The following is an 11,710-nucleotide window of genomic DNA, read 5'->3' as shown; positions in this document are numbered from 1 at the left end:
GTCCCCATGAACACCCCAAAAAAACTAAAAACACACAAAAATCAGCACAATCCCATGCCATCCATGCCCTCCATGATGTTTAAATTCAAGACACCCCACAGAAAGACTAGGCCCATGCACCACTCACTACCCCTAGGCATAATGGGTGAAAGCCAGGCAAAATGGGTGCAGGCCTGAGAACACTGCCTGCATTCAAAATGGCCCCTTGCCTCCCAGCACATGGCCAGGGCCTGCTTGTACCAGCAGTCAAAATGGCCCCCACCCACATGGCCAGTCCCCATGAACACCCCAAAAAATCGAAAAACACACAAAAATCAGCACAATCCCATGCCATCCATGCCCTCCATGATGTTTAAATTCAAGACACCCCACAGAAAGACTAGGCCCATGCACCACTCACTACCCCTGGGCATAATGGATGTAAGATGGGCAAAATGGGTGCAGGCCTGAGAACACTGCCTGCATTCAAAATGGCCCCTTGGCTCCCAGCACATGGCCAGGGCCTGCCTGTACCAGCACTCAAAATGGCCCCCACCCACATGGCCTGTCCCCATGAACACCCCCCCCCCCCCAAAATCAAAAAACACACAAAAATCAGCACAATCCCTTGCCATCAATGATGTTTAAATTCAAGACACCCCACAGAAAGACTAGGCCCATGCACCACTCACTACCCCTGGGCATAATGATGAAAGCTAGGCAAAATGGGTGCAGGCCTGAGAACTCTGCCTGCATTCAAAATGGCCCCTTGCCTCCCAGCACATGGCCAGGGCCTGCCTGTACCAGCAGTCAAAATGGCCCCCACCCACATGGCCTGTCCCCATGAACACCCCAAAAAAACTAAAAACACACATAAATCAGCACAATCCCATGCCATCCATGCCCTCCATGATGTTTAAATTCAAGACACCCCACAGAAAGACTAGGCCCATGCACCACTCACTACCCCTAGGCATAATGGATGAAAGCCAGGCAAAATGGGTGCAGGCCTGAGAACACTGCCTGCATTCAAAATGGCCCCTTGCCTCCCAGCACATGGCCAGGGCCTGCCTGTACCAGCACTCAAAATGGCCCCCACCCACATGGCCAGTCCCCATGAACACCCCAAAAAATCGAAAAACACACAAAAATAAGCACAATCCCATGCCATCCATGCCCTCCATGATGTTTAAATTCAAGACACCCCACAGAAAGACTAGGCCCATGCACCACTCACTACCCCTGGGCATAATGGATGAAAGCTGGGCAAAATGGGTGCAGGCCTGAGAACTCTGCCTGCATTCAAAAGGGCCCCTTGCCTCCCAGCACATGGCCAGCGCCTGCCTGTACCAGCACTCAAAATGGCCCCCACCCACATGGCCAGTCCCCATGAACACCCCAAAAAATCGAAAAACACACAAAAATCAGCACAATCCCATGCCATCCATGCCCTCCATGATGTTTAAATTCAAGACACCCCACAGAAAGACTAGGCTCATGCACCACTCACTACCCCAAGGCATAATGGATGAAAGCTATGCAAAATGGGTGCAGGCCTGAGAACACTGCCTGCATTCAAAATGGCCCCTTACCTCCCAGCACATGGCCAGGGCCTGGCTGTACCAGCACTCAAAATGGCCCCCACCCACATGGCCTGTCCCCATGAACACCCCAAAAAATCTAAAAACTCACAAAAATCAGCACAATCTCATGCCATCCATGCCCTCCATGATGTTTAAATTCAAGACACCCCACAGAAAGACTAGGCCCATGCACCACTGAGTACCCCAGGGCATAATGGTTGAAAGCAAGCAAACTGGGTGCAGGCCTGAGCACACTGCCTGGCTTCAAAATGGCCCCTTGACCCCCACCACATGGCCAGGCCCTGCTTGTCCCAGGCCTCAAAATTTCCCCCACCCACATGGCCAGGCCCCAACAACACCCCAAAAAGTCGACAAACACTCAAAATCACCACAATCCAATGCCATCCATGCCCTCAAGGATGTTTAAATTCAAGACACCCCACAGAAAGACTAGGTCCATGCACCACTGAGTACCCCTGGGCATAATGGTTGAAAGCAAGGCGAACTGGGTGCAGGCCTGAGCACACTGCCTGGCTTCAAAATGGCCCGTTGACCCCCACCACATGGCCAGGCCCTGCTTGTCCCAGGCCTCAAAATGGCCCTCACCCACATGGCCAGGCATCAACAACACCACAAAAAGTCGACAAACACACAAAAATCACCACAATCCAATGCAATCCATGCCCTCAATAATGTTTAAATTCAAGACACCCCACAGAAAGACTAGGCCCATGCACCACTGAGTACCCCAGGGCATAATGGTTGAAAGCAAGCAAACTGGGTGCAGGCCTGAGCACACTGCGTGGCTTCAAAATGGCCCCTTGACCCCCACCACATGGCCAGGCCCTGCCTGCCCCAGGCCTCAAAATGGCCCCCACCCACATGGCCAGGCCCCAACAACACCCCAAAAAGTAAAAAAACACAAAAAAATCACCACAATCCAATGCCATTCATGCCCTCAATGATGTTTAAATTCAAGACACCCCACAGAAAGACTAGGCCCATGCACCACTAAGTACCCCTGGGCATAATGGTTGAAAGCAAGGCAACTTGGTGCAGGCCTGAGCACACTGCCTGGCTTCGATATGGCCCCTTGACCCCCTCCACATGGCCAGGCCCTGCTTGTCCCAGGCCTCACAATTTCCCCCACCCACATGGTCAGGCCCCAACAACACCCCAAAAAGTCGACACCCACACAAAAATCACCACAATCCAATGCAATTCATGCCCTCAATGATGTTTAAATTCAAGACACCCCACAGAAAGACTAGGCCAATGCACCACTGAGTATCCCTGGGCATAATGGTTGAAAGCAAGGCAAACAGGGTGCAGGCCTGAGCACACTGCCTGGCTTCAAAATAGCCCCTTGACCCCCCCCAACATGGCCAGGCCCTTCCTGTCCCAGGCCTCAAAATGGCCCCCACCCACATGGCCAGGTGCCAACAACACCCCAAAAAGCCGAAAAACACATAAAAATCACCACAATCCAATGCTATCCATGCCCTCAATGATGTTTAAATTCAAGACACCCCACAGAAAGACTAGGCCCATGCACCACTGAGTACCCCTGGGCATAATGGTTGAAAGCAAGGCAAACTGGGTGCAGGCCTGAGCACACTGCCTGGCTTCAAAATGGCCCCTTGACCCCCACCACATGGCCAGGCCCTGCCTGTCCAAGGCCACAAAATGGCCCCCACCCACATGGCCAGGCCCCCACAACACCCCAAAAAGTCGAAAAACACACAACAATCACCACAATCCAATGCCATCCATGCCCTCAAGGATGTTTAAATTCAAGACACCCCACAGAAAGACTAGGTCCATGCACCACTAAGTACCCCTGGGCATAATGGTTGAAAGCAAGGCAAACTGGGTGCAGGCCTGAGCACACTGCCTGGCTTCGATTAGGCCCCTTGACCCCCACCATGTGGCCAGGCACTGCTTGTCCCAGGCCTCAAAATTTCCCCCACCCACATGGCCAGGCCCCAACAACACCCCAAACAGTCGAAACCCACACAAAAATCACCACAATCCAATGCAATCCATGCCCTCAATGATGTTTAAATTCAAGACACCCCACAGAAAGACTCGGCCAATGCACCACTGAGTATCCCTGGGCATAATGGTTGAAAGCAAGGCAAACACGGTGCAGGCCTGAGCACACTGCCTGGCTTCAAAATGGCCCCTTGACCCCCACCACATGGCCATGCCCTGCTTGTCCCAGGCCTCAAAATGGCCCCCACCCACATGGCCAGGCCCCAACAACACCCCAAAAAGCCGAAAAACAAATAAAAATCACCACAATCCAATGCCATCCATGCCCTCAATGATGTTTAAATTCAAGACACCCCACAGAAAGACTAGGCCCATGCACCAGTGAGTACCCCTGGGCATAATGGTTGAAAGCAAGGCAAACTGGGTGCAGACCTGAACACACTGCCTGGCTTCAAAATGGCCCCTTGAACCCTTCCACATGGCAAGTCCCTGCCTGTCACAGGCCTCAAAATGGCCCCCACCCACATGGCCAGGCCCCAACAACACCCCAAAAAGTCGAAAAACACACAGAAATCAACACAATCCAATGCCATCCATGCCCTCAAGGGTGTTTAAATTCAAGACACCCCACAGAAAGACTAGGTCATTGCACCACTGAGTACCCCTGGTCATGATGGTTGAAAGCAAGGCAAACTGGGTCCAGCGCAGAGCACACTGCCTGGCTTCAAAATTGCCCCTTGACCCCCATCACATGGCCAGGCCCTGCCTGTACCAGGCCTCAAAATAGCCCCCACCCACATGGCCAGGCCCCAACAACACCCCAAAAAGTCTAAAAACACACAAAAATCACCACAATCCAATGCCATCCATGTTATGTTATGTTAATAAAGCATTTATTAAGCGCACTATCACCGATTGGTTTCTTGGCGCTGAGATCAACAGTAACATGATGAGGGATGGAAAGTTATTGGTATGCTTGTCTGTAGAGCCCGGTCTTCAGAGCTTTCTGAAATGAGAGGAGGTCCTGGCAAGTCCGGATCTCAAGAGGGAAGGTATTCCACAGATAAGGAGCCAGTGTTGCAAACCTACGGCCTCCAGAGCGCTTGAGTTTGAAAGGGGGCGTCTGAAGGAGGCCAAGATGGGATGAGCGGAGGTTGCGAGATGGTACGTACTTTGTAATTAGTTGGTCAATGAATTTGGGACTTTTGCAATGCAAGGATTTGAAAATCATACATCCTGTTTTAAAAGCACAACGTTGAGTAACTGGAAGCCAATGGAGTTTCATGAGTAAAGGAGTAGCTGCATGCCACCTAGGTTGATTCAAAATCCGTCTAGCGGCATAGTTCCTTACCATTTGGAGGCGTTTTGACAAATAGAGGGGGAGACCTAAATAAATGGAGTTCGCGTAGTCCAGGTGGGACAGAACAGTGGCGATCACAACCTGGGTAATCGCCTCCAAGGTGAGGAGATGCCGGACCTTCCGAATCTTTTTTAATTGGAAAAAGCATTTAGAGACCACCTGGCCCACTTGTGCTTTTAGTGAAAGATCGCAGTCCACGGTGACCCCGAGTGTTTTAGCCGATGGTGAAGGGGTCGGGGCTTGCCCCAGATCCGATGGCCAATAGTGGGGACTCCAGTACTTGGCGCTGTCTCCAGTGAGGACCAAATCGGTTTTTCCCGGGTTTAATTTCAGCTGGTTTTGGTCCATCCATGCTTTGATAAACCTCATCCATGCCCTCAAGGATGTTTAAATTCAAGACACCCCACAGAAAGACTAGGTCCACGCACCAATGAGTACCCCTGGGCATAACGGGTGAAAGCAAGGCAAACTGGGTGCAGGCCTGGGCACACTGCCTGGCTTCAAAATGATCCCTTGACCCCCACCACAAGGCCAGGCCCTGCCGGTACCAGGCCTCAAAACCCCCCCACCCACATGGCCAGGCCCGAACAACACCCCAAAAGTTGAAAAACACACAAAAATCACCACAATCCAATGCCATCCATGCCCTCAATGACGTTTAAATTCAAGACACCCCACAGAAAGGCTGGGCCCATGCACCACTGAGTACCCCGGGGCATAATGGTTGAAAGCAAGGCAAACTGGGTCCAGGGCTGAGCACACTGCCTGGCTTCAAAATTGCCCCTTGACCCCCACCACATGGCCAGGCCTCAAAATGTCCCCCACCCACATGGCCAGGCTTCAACAACACCCCAAAAAGTCGAAAAACACACAAAATCACCACAATCCCATGCCATCCATGCCCTCAAGGATGTTTAAATTCAAGACACCCCACAGAAAGACTAGGTCCATGCACCACTGAGTACCCCTGGGCATAATGGTTGAAAGCAAGGCAAACTGGGTGCAGGCCTGAGCACACTGCCTGGCTTCAAAATGGCCCCTTGACCCCCACCACATGGCCAGTCCCTGCTTGTCCCAGGCCTCAAAATGTCCCCCACCCACATGGCCAGGCCCTAACAACACCCCAAAAAGTCGAAAAACACACAAAAATCACCACAATCCAATGCAATCCATGCCCTCAATGATGTTTAAATTCAAGACACCCCACAGAAAGACTAGGCCCATGCACCACTGAGTACCCCTGGTCATAATGGTTGAAAGCAAGGCAAACTGGGTGCAGGCCTGAGCACACTGCCTGGTTTCAAAATTGCCCCTTGACCCCCACCACATGGCCAGGCCCTGCCGGTCCAAGGCCTTAAAATGGCCCCCACCCACCTATGCCAGGCCCCAACAACACCCCAAAAAGTCGAAAAACACACAAAAATCAACACAATTCAATGCCATCAATGCCCTTAAGGATGTTTAAATTCAGGACAATCCACAGAAAGACTAGGTCCATGCACCACTGAGTACTCCTCAGCATAATGGTTGAAAGCAAGGCAAACTGGGTGCAGGCCTGAGCACACTGCCGGCTTCAAAATGGCCCCTTGACCCCCACCCACATAGCCAGGCCCCAACAACACCCCAAAAAGTCGAAAAACACACTAAAATCACCACAATCCAATGCAATCCATGCCCTCAATGATGTTTAAATTCAAGACACCCCACAGAAAGACTAGGCCCATGCACCACTGAGTATCCCTAGGCATAATGGTTGAAAGCAAGGCAAACTGGGTGCAGGCCTGAGCACACTGCCTGGCTTCAAAATGGCCCCTTGACCCCCACCACATGGCCAGGCCCTGCTTGTCTCAGGCCTCAAAATGGCTCCCACCCACATGGCCAGGCCCCAACAACACCCCAAAAAGTCGAAAAACACACAAAAATCACCACAATCCAATGCCATCCATGCCCTCAATGATGTTTAAATTCAAGACACCCCACAGAAAGACTAGGCCCATGCACCATTGAGTACCCCTGGGCATAATGGTTGAAAGCAAGGCAAACTGGGTGCAGGCCTGAGCACACTGCCTGGCTCCAAAATGGCCCCTTGACCCCCACCACATGGCCAGGCCCTGCCTGTCCTAGGCCTCAAAATGGCCCCCTCCCACATGGCCAGGCCCCAACAACACCCCCAAAAGTCGAAAAACACACAAAAATCACCACAATCCAATGCCATCCATGCCCTTAATGATGTTTAAATTCAAGACACCCCACAGAAAGACTAGGCCCATGCACCACTGAGTACCCCTGGGCATAATGGTTGAAAGCAAGGCAAACTGGGTCCAGGGCTGAGCACACTGCCTGGCTTCAAAATTGCCCCTTGACCCCCACCACATGGCCAGGCCCTGCCTGTACCAGGCCTCAAAATGGCCCCCACCCACATGGCCAGGCCCCAACAACACCCCAAAAAGTAGAAAAACACACAAAAATCTCCACAATCTAATGACATCCATGCCCTCAATGATGTTTAAATTCAAGACACCCCACAGAAAGACTAAGCCCATGCACCACTGAGTACCCCTGGGCATAATGGTTGAAAGCAAGGCAAACTGGGTGCAGGCCTGAGCACACTGCCTGGCTTCAAAATGAACTCTTGACCCCCACCACATGGCCAGGCCCTGCCGGTACCAGGCCTCAAAATGGCCCCCACCCACATGGCCAGGCCCCAACAACACCCCAAAAATTGAAAAACACACAAAAATCACCACAATCCAATGCCATCCATGCCCTCAATGATGTTTAAATTCAAGACACATCACAGAAAGACTAGGCCGATGCACCACTGAGTACCCCTGGGCATAATGGTTGAAAGCAAGGCAAACTGGGTCCAGGGCTGAGCACAGTGCCTGGCTTCAAAATTGTCTCTTGACCCCCACCACATGGCCAGGCCCTGCCTGTACCAGGCATCAAAATGGCACCCACCCACATGGCCAGGCCCCAACAACACCCCAAAAAGTAAAAAAACACACAAAAATCACCACAATCCAATGCCATCGATGCCCTCAAGGATGTTTAAATTCAAGACACCTCACAGAAAGACTAGGTCCATGCACCACTGAGTACGCCTGGGCATAATGGTTGAAATCAAGGCAAACTGGGTGCAGGCCTGAGCACACTTCCTGTCTTCAAAATGGCGCCTTGATCCCCACCACATGGCCAGGCCCTTCCTGTCCCAGGCCTCTAAATTGCCCCCACCCACATGGCCAGGCCCCAACAACACCCCCAAGAGTCGAACAACACACAAAAGTCATCACAATCCAATGCCATCCATGCCCTCAATGATGTTTAAATTGAAGACACCCCACAGAAAGACTAGGCCCATGCACCACTGAGTACCCCTGGGCATAATGGTTGAAAGCAAGGCAAACTGGGTCCAGGGCTGAGCACAGTGCCTGGCTTCAAAATTGTCTCTTGACCCCCACCACATGGCCAGGCCCTGCCTGTACCAGGCATCAAAATGGCACCCACCCACATGGCCAGGCCCCAACAACACCCCAAAAAGTAAAAAAACACACAAAAATCACCACAATCCAATGCCATCGATGCCCTCAAGGATGTTTAAATTCAAGACACCTCATAGAAAGACTAGGTCCATGCACCACTGAGTACGCCTGGGCATAATGGTTGAAATCAAGGCAAACTGGGTGCAGGCCTGGGCACACTGCCTGGCTTCAAAATGACCCCTTGACCCCCACCACATGGCCAGGCCCTGCCGGTACCAGTCCTCAAAATGGCCCCCACCCACATGGCCAGGCCCCAACAACACCCCAAAAATTAAAAAAACACACAATAATCACCACAATCCAATGCCATCCATGACCTCAATGATGTTTAAATTCAAGACACCCCACAGAAAGACTAGGCCCATGCACCACTGAGTACCCCTGGGAATAATGGTTGAAAGCAAGGCAAACTGGGTCCAGGGCTGAGCACACTGCCTGGCTTCAAAATTGCCCCTTGACCCCCTCCACATGGCCAGGCCCTGCCTGTACCAGGCCTCAAAATGGCCCCCACCCACATGGCCAGGCCCCAACAACACCCCAAAAAGTCGAAAAACACACAAAAGTCACCACAATCCAATGCCATCCATGCCCTCAAGGATGTTCACATTCAAGACACCCCACAGAAAGACTAGGTCCATGCACCACTGAGTACCCCTGGGCATAATGGTTGAAAGCAAGGACAACTGGGTGCAGGCCTGAGCACACTGCCTGGCTTCAAAATGGCCCCTTGGTCCCCACCACATGGCCAGGCCCTGCCTGTCCCAGGCCTCAAAATGGCCCCCACCCACATGGCCAGGCCCCAACAACACCCCCAAGAGTCGAACAACACACAAAAATCATCACAATCCAATGCCATCCATGCCCTCAATGATGTTTAAATTAAAGACACCCCACAGAAAGACTAGACCATGCACCACTGACTACCCCTGGGCATAATGGTTGAAAGCAAGGCAAACTGGGTGCAGGCCTGGGTACACTGCCTGGCTTCAAAATGACCCCTTGACCCCCACCACATGGCCAGGCCCTGCCGGTACCAGGCCTCAAAATGGCCCCCACCCACATGGCCAGGCGCCAACAAAACCCCAAAAATAAAAAACACACAATAATCACCACAATCCAATGCCATCCATGACCTCAATGATGTTTAAATTCAACACACCCCACAGAAAGACTAGGCCCATGTACCACTGAGTACCCCTGGGAATAAGGGTTGAAAGCAAGGCAAACTGGGTCCAGGGCTGAGCACACTGCCTGGCTTCAAAATTGCCCCTTGACCCCCACCACATGGCCATGCCCTGCCTGTACCAGGCCTCAAAATGGCCCTCACCCACATGGCCAGGCCCCAACAACACCCCAAAAAGTCGAAAAACACACAAAAGTCAACACAATCCAATGACATCCATGCCCTCAAGGATGTTCACATTCAAGACACCCCACAGAAAGACTAGGTCCATGCACCACTGAGTACCCCTGGGCATAATGGTTGAAAGCAAGGATAACTGGGTGCAGGCCTGAGCACGCTGCCTGGCTTCAAAATGGCCCCTTGATCCCCACCACATGGCCAGGCCCTGCCTGTCCCAGGTCTCAAAATGGCCCCCACCCACATGGCCAGGCCCCAACAACACCCCCAAGAGTCGCACAACACACAAAAATCATCACAATCCAATGCCATCCATGCCCTCAATGATGTTTAAATTGAAGACACCCCACAGAAAGACTAGGCCCATGCACCACTGACTACCCCTGGGCATAATGGTTGAAAGCAAGGCAAACTGGGTGCAGGCCTGGGCACACTGCCTGGCTTCAAAATGACCCCTTGACCCCCACCACATGGCCAGGCCCTGCCGGTACCAGGCCTCAAAATGGCCCCCACCCACATGGCCAGGCCCCAACAACACCCCAAAATTAAAGAACACACAATAATCACCACAATCCAATGCCATCCATGCCCTCAATGATGTTTAAATTCAAGACACCCCACAGAAAGACTAGGCCCATGCACCACTGAGTACCCCTGGGCATAATGGTTGAAAGCAAGGCGAACTGGGTCCAGGGCTGAGCACACTGCCTGGCTTCAAAATTTCCCCTTGACCCCCACCACATGGCCAAGCCCTGCCTGTACCAGGCCTCAAAATGGCCCCAACCCACATGGCCAGGCCCCAACAACACCCCAAGAAGTCGAAAAACACTCAAAAATCACCACAATCCAATGCCATCCATGCCCTCAAGGATGTTCACATTCAAGACACCCCAAAGAAAGACTAATGCCATGCACCACTGAGTACCACTGGGCATAATGGTTAAAAGCAAGGCAAACTGGGTGCAGGCCTGAGCACACTGCCTGGCTACAAAATGGCGCCTTGATCCCCACCACATGGCCAGGCCATGCCTGTCCCAGGCCTCAGAATGGCCCCCACCCACATGGCCAGGCCCCAACAATACCCCCAAGAGTCGAACAACACACAAAAATCATCACAATCCAATGCCATCCATGCCCTCAATGATGTTTCAATTGAAGACACCCCACAGAAAGACTAGGCCCATGCACCACTGACTACCCCTGGGCATAATGGTTGAAAGCAAGGCAAACTGGGTGCAGGCCTGGGCACACTGCCTGGCTTCATAATGGCCCCTTGACCCCCACCACATGGCCAGGACATGCTGTCCCAGTCCTCAAAATGGCCCCCACCGACATGGCCAGGCCCCAACAACACCCCAAAAAGTCAAAAAACACACATAAATCACCACAATCCAATGCCATCCATGCCCTCAAGGATGTTTAAATTCAAGACACCCCACAGAAAGACTAGGTCCATGCACCACTGAGTACCCCTGGGCATAATGGTTGAAAGCAAGGCAAACTGGGTGCAGGCCTGAGCACACTGCCTGGCTTCAAAATGGCCCCTTGACCCCCACCACATGGCCAGGCCCTGCTTGTCCCAGACCTCAAAATGGCCCCCACCCACATGGCCAGGCCCCAACAACACCCCCAAGAGTCGAACAACACACAAAAATCATCACAATCCAATGCCATCCATGCCCTCAATGATGTTTAAATTGAAGACACCCCACAGAAAGACTAGGCCCATGCACCACTGACTACCCCTGGGCATAATGGTTGAAAGCAAGGCAAAATGTGTGCAGGCCTGGGCACACTGCCTGGCTTCAAAATGACCCCTTGATCCCCACCACATGGCCAGGCCCTGCCTGTACCAGGCCTCAAAATGGCCCCCACCACCATGGCCAGGCCC

This window comes from Lissotriton vulgaris, unplaced genomic scaffold (genome assembly GCF_964263255.1).
Source record: "Lissotriton vulgaris unplaced genomic scaffold, aLisVul1.2 SCAFFOLD_753, whole genome shotgun sequence".
Taxonomy (NCBI): domain Eukaryota; kingdom Metazoa; phylum Chordata; class Amphibia; order Caudata; family Salamandridae; genus Lissotriton; species Lissotriton vulgaris.
The sequence above is the reverse complement of the archived record's forward strand: the minus strand, read 5'-3'. Positions refer to the sequence as shown.